Source organism: Ascaphus truei, chromosome 3 (genome assembly GCF_040206685.1).
Source record: "Ascaphus truei isolate aAscTru1 chromosome 3, aAscTru1.hap1, whole genome shotgun sequence".
Taxonomy (NCBI): Eukaryota; Metazoa; Chordata; class Amphibia; order Anura; family Ascaphidae; genus Ascaphus; species Ascaphus truei.
The window spans coordinates 399,127,008-399,136,114 of record NC_134485.1 but is presented as its reverse complement, the minus strand read 5'-3'; the positions used below and the strand labels follow the sequence as shown (position 1 = coordinate 399,136,114).

Below are 9,107 nucleotides of genomic sequence, written 5' to 3'. Positions count from 1 at the left end.
AATTATCTTCGCATTTAGGGTCCAAGTTTCACATCCATACGTGAGCACAGGCAGGATACACTGGTCGAAAACTTTCCTCTTGAGGCACAGTAGAAGATTTCCTTGAAATATTGTCTTGTTTCTTCCAAATGCGTTCCATCCCATCTTCATTCTCCTATTCATTTCATTTGAAAGGTTCCCATCCATTGATAGTTGTTCGCCAAGGTAGACATAGGAGTTTATTTTCATAGCTCCGAAGTTGTCATTGCCAAACTGGGCAGTTTGGCATGTTCAGAAGCCGTGTAATGAAATCTGTGAACAAAATATATTCTCTATTGCAAATCGTATCATGTAAACCACATCTATAAAAGTTACAAACGGCAAGCAGCCAAGGTAGACAGTCTATAACATATATATATATCTCCGTTATCCAGATAGCTGGGGAGCGCAGATATCTGCAAATACAAACATACCATATGTCTGATGTAGTGTTGGACCGGGTCCTAATTTTTTTAAAAACCGGGTAACGGGCACCCGGAGTATTTGGTGAATTGTACCCGGCCGGGTACCCAGCTACCTGGTTGACACTTACCTGGGGGTTGAGGAAGCCCGCGGCAACATCTAGGCAGGTCAGCAGAGGTCCTGTGGCGGTGGCAGCATCAGCAGTCTGTGTCTAGCCGACTGTCCAATAGGAACGCTTCTGCTCCTGCTCTGGTCACATGGTTCCCCAGCTCACACTGCTATGGAGTCCTGCAGCTCCCGCGCGGGCTGAACACAGACTGCTGATGCTGCTACTGCCACAGGAACTCTGCTGACCGGCCTAGATGTCGCAGCGGGCTTCCTCACGGGTCTTCCTCGCCTTCCGTCGCTGACAGCAGGTAAGTAATGATGTATTTTACAGCTACCCTGACATTACCCGGCACCGGGAATTACCCAGCGCCGGGCCCACTTCTCAGTTGCCAGGTCCGGATAATTTCCGGGTAGCTGAAAATCCGCCGGGTACCAGGTAATTCCGGGTACTCGGTACATCACTAGTCTGATGTTTTAAGGAAACAGCCTTCTTCCCATTTCCAGTTAAGTTATGGTGGGTAAAGTTAGGTTATGGTGGGTTAAAAAAAAGTGACAAAAACCCTCCACAGCAAAGCATATAGCAAATGGAAATATTACTGTATGCTCATTTGCATGTCTTAGACAGGTCTGCAACCCCGCCTATAATTTTTTTTTCACTATCACAAAGATCACAATCACAGATGTGACATTGTATGACACTGGTCGAAACATTTTAAAGCACTTATATACTGGTCTCTATATTATATAGAATTCACACTTTATTGAAAGTTATCACCTACAGTAATTATTTCTAAGTGCCACATTTTGATAATCCTTTTCTTGATATAGATATATAAAATTTTATTTTAATATGAAAAAATGTTCATATATATATATATATATATATATATATAGCAACTGTAAATATTCCTGTATAATATTCCTGAGTGGGTTTACTGACTTTGCATCTCCCAAGCCCTTGCTTAAAAGCTGTGTTTAAAGCAGCATGCATTGGCTAAGGGTTGCTCATGTAATGTGAGCATGAGATAAAAGGTGGCACTGTGTGCTCATTTGCATGTCATTTCCCAGAATCCCTTGCTGCAGTGGAAGTGCTGTGTTCTGGGTGATAATGGTAAAAGACAGGGTTGCAGACCTGTCTAAGACATGCAAATGAATATACAGGAATATTTACAGTTGCTTTATGCTTTACTGTGGAGGGTTTTAGTCACTTTTTTTACCCACCATAACATATATATATTGTTAAGATCTTGTTAAGATATTGTTAAGATCTAGTGTTTTAAGATCTAAGGATGAAAAGTGCCATGTAAGTGAAAATTCTGTTATTTTTACACAGGTGGAAGATCCTAGTAAAATGCAATGTTGGGATAATTTGTGGATTCTCATATTACTTGTGTTATTCTGTTGAAAATGCCAGGTGCAAAGTTTATGTAAGGTGACAGTCTCCATTGTAGGCTACTAGGCAAAATAAAGGAACCTACAGTAGGGGAGAAAACGTGCTTGTCTTGATCTATTTCTCCTTGGTAAAATGGTCATCTTGATATAATATATCAAAGTGAGTATGGATGTGTATATATACAACCAGAGAATGGAACACCCCGTGTTTGTGTCAGATAGGTGAATATCTTTAAAAATAATGGAGGCGCATGCGCGACGTGGAGGAGAATGGAGTACTAACTCTTGAGCTCCGCTCCCACCGGCACTTATAATTTAAATAAAAGCGGCAGAAACGAATATATCAAGGCTCAGCACACAGCATAATAAACATTAACACCCACAGATGGCATCCAGCAAAGCAGCGCGGACCAGGAGCCAGCCGGTCTCCACATATTTCAAGAGAAAGGGGGTGACCCCACCGGACAAGCCGGAATCTCCCGCGCGGGCTAATAACATGGATCCCGAAATCGATCCAACTGCTGAGGAGGACAGAGACGAAGAGATGGTCCGACGCAAAGATTTAAAAGAGTTTTGCTCCAAAATGCAAACATTCTTTAAAACAGAACTCTGGGCCATCAGGAAGGATGTAGACGCATTGGGTGAGCGAACGGCCACCCTAGAAACAACCACGGAAGAAACATCAGCGGCCATATCGCAAACACAAGATCAAGTTTCCATACTAAATGATCGGATTAAAATGCTTGAAGATAAAGCAGAAGATGCAGAAAACCGTGACAGACGGTGTAATATTAGACTGCGGGGGGTCCCTGAAAGCGTCCTGGACCCAGAAGACTTCACGAATAACTGGCTAGAAAATCTCTTCCCTGACAAACCAGAACATGAAATACGTTTAGACAGGTGCCACAGAGCTTTACGAAGGAAGCCTCAACAAAGCGATCCCCCCAGAGATATTGTGGCCCGTTTTCATCACTATCGCACCAAAGAAGAGGTGTGCAGGATTGCCAGAGAAGCAAGGTCTCTGGAGTTCGAAGGAGTCAAACTCCAGGTCTACCAGGACCTTGCCCCTGCTACCCTTACTAAAAGAAAGGCTCTGGCTCACGTCACAAAAATACTCAGAGACAATAACATTAAATACAGGTGGTTATTCCCCTGCGCTTTACTTTCTATTAAAAATGGCGTGGCACATACTCTGAGGAGTCCAGAAGACGAGGAGAGCTTCCTAGCAAAAATCGGCGTTCCAAGATCTCACCAAAACCCGTCCCACCCCCCGCCAACTAACCCGAATGGCCCCGCTCCCACCAGGAACAAAGCTGGCTCAACCCGTTCCAAGAATGGCGCAGAGGCACCTGCGACTCCAGACACTGACTGAGTCCGTCCCAGGCAGCTGTGTTCCATATGAAACCTCCCTTAAACCTTCTAAGACTCAAACACACATCTCACACTCCATCTGACACGAGGACGACCTACCAAGACCAAGGGAGAGAGACGGGATCGCGGAGCAGCTCTGTCAACAACTTCAGAACGGCAGCCATCTTCTCACGATCCTTCTCCAAGCCGAGCGGGAAACAGAATGGCTTTTTCCCGCGCGAGTGATCTGACGTCATCGCCGGGCACCTCCCTCTCGCGAGATCTGGTTTACTTCCTGAAGTGCGGGTATTTCTGGCACAGACGGGACACATCACAGGAGGCTGCACACTCTGAGATGCAGCACCTCCGGAGACTTACAATAGACTTAATGAACAACATTTAATTAGTTCCATCCAGTGTCCCATATTATCCCTTTAGTCCCATACTTGACTCGTTCCCATTCACCTTACACCTTGGGTAAAATAAATAAATAAATAAAGTCTCATAAACCAGCACACAGTTAATAAAAACATACATACATTGTACACTATGGCCAAGGTGTTGTATACTATATATGTAGGTACTGTTGTATATATGTTCCTAAAAGCTTCTGTAGGCATCTGTATACATGTAAGGTCATATGTTTAGTTTTATTGCATATGTGTATTGCGGTATTGCATTGTACATATGCAGTGATGTAATAATGATAATAATAATAATAATAATAATATAAACATATTACATGTTATGTTGTGTGTATATGTGTAAGTGTTGCATGTATTGCATGTATGTGTTACATGATGCATGTGTTGCATATTTGTATTGCATTATATGTATATATTGCATTGTTGCACTATTGCGTTGTTGCATTATACATATATAATAATGTAAGGATAATAATAATAATAATAGTATAAACATATTGCATGTTATGTTGTATATATATGTAGGTGTGTTGTGTGATGTGTGTATGTGGTATGTGTGATATTATATTATTACATATATGTTGCACTGTTGCATGCTGCATGCATATGTTACATTGATATATATATATATGGTTGATATATGGTTGATATATACATGGGATATACTGAAATATATATTACATCGCGTATTAAGCGCTTTATATATACTGTCATATACTGTAAACTATGCACTATGTTCTATGTATCATACACAATATATACTATATATTATGTACCATAGGGACTACATATACTATGCGTTGTACTAATATGCGCCGTACTTTGTACTACATGATGAAGACGGCATATATGTATATGTATATGGGGGCTATATATACTGTATACTATTATCTCCTATTTTCCTTTACCAGTATGAGTAGCAGTTCTATCCCTTCCATCAATATACCTACGTTAGGGAAGGTTTAGTTAAAAGACAGTTGGTTAAGCTGATATATTATTAGGATTTAGAGGCTTTCAGTTTTTGGCGTAATATCTATATAGTTATTACACCCCAAACATTACTCAAGAGATAAGTAATTTTGTTATGTCTCATATAAACTTTAGATGATCAATTTCACAGCTAATATATTTAATTCTCTGTACATAGTAAGGGATTTAGACACGTTTATTTAAATCACAGAAACGTTAGCACCATACCTATATTATATGCCCTATATATCTGTCTCATATAGCTTATTTGTCTTGTAGATCATATGTCTTGTTTGTCATATCATATCATATGTCTTCCCTGTCCCACTTGTCAGGCAGTTCTTAGAAGTTATTTAGGTCAGTCTATTATTCATCACAAAAGTTGTTATTACATACAGCTAAAGTTACAGCTGTAACGATTCTCTGTTCTATGGTTCCTGTTTATTTTAAGGTTTCTTTTTCTATTTGACATTTATAACACCCAGTTTTATCTGTCGCAATTAACAAGATAATAAATATATGGAAATTGTGCCGGAGGGAGTATCCCCGGCGACGTGCATGTGTTCCTTTTTTCGGTCCCCAATTGTTGTGGACCGACCTCAAGACCCAGAGAGGTCTGTCTCCAATACAGGAGTTTGGCCCACCCATTTGGTGGAGCCAAAAGACCTATCCTCTGGGCGCAGGGGCTATCTTCGGGGGCTCCCGAGGTATGCTCTTGTTCTCTGTTTACTTTTTACTTTTTTTTCCCTTCCCTGTGATATCCCTCCTGTCTCTTCCCCTGTTCTGTCTCCCTATCCCCTCTCCTTCCCCTTCCCTCCCCTCCTAAGGACATTTGGAGCCCTGCAGACAGGTCTATATGGCATGAGAACTACAAACACAACAGACAGATTCACCGATGATATAGCTAAAAGTGAGTATATGAGTTGTTACACTAGTTCCCTCTTTTACTACAACACATGGCGCTAACACTAATATCTCACAATGTAAAAGGCTTTAATAGTCCAATCAAAAGAAAATTAGCTTTTACGGACTATAATAGAAAACAGGCGGATGTGTTGCTCCTACAAGAGACACACTTCAGTAACAAAAATCCACCTAAATTCTTAGATAAGAGCTTCTCCCAATATTTCACCGCCTCAGCCTCAGCCAAAAAAAGAGGAGTAGCCATCCTATTCAGTAACAGTGTCCCATTTATCGCCCAGACAATTAAAAAAGACGCTGAAGGCCGCTTTATTATTGTAATTGGAACGATCCATGAACAGCCTATCACATTGGCTTCACTATACGCCCCCTGCATACAAGATGCAATTTTCTTTGAAAAGTTTTTCAAAATACTAAACTCAGTAGCTAAAGGATGCATCATAGTAGCAGGAGATTGTAATATTACAATGCATTCGGCATTAGATAGATCAGGAGGAGGAGTCTCTGACAATAAAAAGACGCAATTCGCCCTTCACAAAGGCCTAAAAGATACCCAGTTAGTGGATATATGGAGAGAACTCCACCCATCTACCAGAGATTATACTTTTTATTCCCACCCGCATACCTCATATAGTAGAATTGATTACCTCTTTATCTCGTGCCATCTGGTTCCTATGGTCACTCATTCAGAGATCCATGATATTTCATGGTCCGACCATGCACCAATAGAGCTAAGGTGCAACAATATCCGGGCCAATCGACCAGGTGCAAACTGGAAACTTAACGAATCTATTCTTAAGATACCTGAAATTTGTGATGTTCTAGATCAAGAAATAGCTCAATTTTTTGAGATAAACACAGGCTCTGTGGAATCCCATATGATTCTCTGGGAGGCTCATAAAGCAACCTTAAGGGGCATATTAATCAATATCACAGCTAAGAGAAAACGAGAAAGAGATTCCAAAATCAAAACACTCCAAACCAAACTACATTCTCTTCTCTCAAACCACAAAACCAACCCTGATCCACAAACAACAAGGGATCTAAAAGATACAAATATAGAATTGAATATGTTATTGACTTCCAGGGCAGATAATTCCCTAAGTTGGTCCAAGAGGAAGTTTTACGAAAAAGCTAACAGGCCGGATACGATGCTAGCTCGAGCGCTAAAAGATAGGCAATCTAAGTTTAACATCCAAGCTATACGCTTAAAATCGGGCATACAAACAGCCAATCCCAAAAAGATAGTAGAAGAATTCGGTTCATTTTATGGTTCCTTATATGACGGAAGGAAAGTGGCACATAATAACAATACGAGCAAAGCATTAAGAGATTTCTTAGCTAGCTCAAAACTGGAGAGATTGACAGAGCAGGACAGAAAGGCTCTGGGCGCCGACTTCACATTAGAAGAGGTGTCACAAGCCATTAAAGAACTTAAACCATCAAAAGCGCCAGGACCAGATGGTTTCTCGGGGCTATATTATAAGAAGTTCTCTATCTTACTTGCCCCTCGGCTGCTCCACATGTTCAATGCTATATTAGCAGGAGCACCTATCCCCGGAGATATGCTGCGGGCGTCTATATCATTAATATATAAACCTGGCAAGGATCCGCTGAACTGTAAAAGCTACAGGCCAATTTCCTTAATCAATACCGATATAAAGATATATGCTAAATTGTTGGCCAACAGATTAAGTCTAATCCTACCCAGACTAATACATCCAGATCAGGTCGGCTTCATCAAAGGGAGGCAGGCAGCGGATAACACTCGACGATTTATTGATCTGCTAGAATTAGCAAACAAAAATAATGCTCAAACCATGTTATTAAGTCTGGACGCAGAAAAAGCTTTTGATAGGATAGACTGGCCATATCTTCAAGAGACGCTAGCAGCATTTGGCTTTGGGGATCGGTTGAGTGGAGCGATTATGTCGCTGTACTCGGGCCCAACCGCCAGGGTTATACATCAGGGCTTCCCCTCACTCCCATTCCAAATTCAAAGTGGCACAAGACAGGGATGCCCATTATCTCCCCTCCTGTTCGCCCTATGTATAGAACCCCTGGCGGCACGCATTAGAGATAATTCGGACATCTCAGGGTTAAACGCTTATTCCCAATCACATAAAGCGGCCCTGTACGCAGACGATATCCTACTAATCATTTCAAAACCCCTCACTTCACTACCTAACCTATTTGACCTACTAGACAAATTTTCTAAGGTCTCTGGGTTCAAAATAAACCAATCCAAATCCGAAGCTTTGAATATCAATCTCCCTAGACATACGGAGAAACTACTGAAACTAAATTTTAAATTTAATTGGCAAATGAAATCTATAAAATACCTAGGGATCCACATCACCAAAGATGCAAAAAGCATCTATAATGCAAACTATCCCAACCTGATTTGGACATTAAAACAAGACCTTATCAGATGGTCTTCCAAGAAGATTTCTTGGATAGGTAGGATACATAGCGTTAAAATGAATCTACTTCCCCGTATCCTATACCTCTTCCAGACATGGCCTGTGCCACTCAAACTGAAGGATATACTCTCACTTCAGTCTGCAATATCTAACTTTATCTGGGGAGGAAAAAAACCGAGAGTTAATAAACTAAATATGAAAAGACCTACCTTGGCAGGTGGCTTAGCGGTACCCTGCCTGTTATCATATTACAAAGCGGCTCAATTAAGTCAAATTATACAATGGCATTCAGACCCTAAATTGAAAAGATGGGTGGAATTGGAAAGTTCTGCTTGCTCTCCATTAGAGCTTAGCAACCTGATTTGGCTACCTAAAAAAGCGAGGAAAACCGCTGCCCTACCGCTCACCTCATTGACCAACTCCATATCGGTTTGGGAAGCAACAAACATAAAAAACTCACTCACATCAGGACGTTCTCTGATGTCCCCCATTTGGAATAACCCATGTTTTGCACCTGGCCTAATTGGTACAAATAGTTCAATCTGGAAACTAAAAGGATACAATAGAATCAAGGATATGGAAGGATATAATCTGAAAATTAAAACATTCGACCATATCAGATTAGAAAAAGATTTGCCCCACTCAGAATTCTATAAATACCTCCAGATTAGAGCATTCTATAACAAATTTGCCCCGTACCCTCCCCTGACGAAATTCGAAAAGCTCTGCCGGGCAGAAACCGACACTAAGGGACTTATATCTACGATCTATGGAGAGGTAGTCGAATCTGCTAGATCTAAACAGCAAACACCTTCATTCCAGAACCAATGGGAAATAGATTTAGGGGAATCCCTAGATGATGAGGATTGGGACTCCATATTTCTAGCCACTGCCAAAAGTTCCATATGCACCACACTGAAGGAGAACGCATATAAAGTTCTTATGAGATGGTACCTCACCCCACTAAAATTATCGAAATACATACCAGGGTCCTCCCCATTGTGCCCCAAACAATGTGGAGGAACAGCTGATCTGTTACATATGCTGTGGTCTTGCCCGTTGATAACCCAAATCTGGG

The 9,107-nt window shown here is 41.2% G+C and overlaps 1 protein-coding gene across 6 annotated transcripts in view; it reads left to right on the top strand.

Annotated features, from left to right (window-relative positions):
• FAT3 (FAT atypical cadherin 3) overlaps nucleotides 1–9,107 on the top strand; it is a 555,353-nt gene that overhangs the window by 69,263 nt on the left and 476,983 nt on the right. The gene's annotated exons all lie outside the window — the stretch shown is intronic.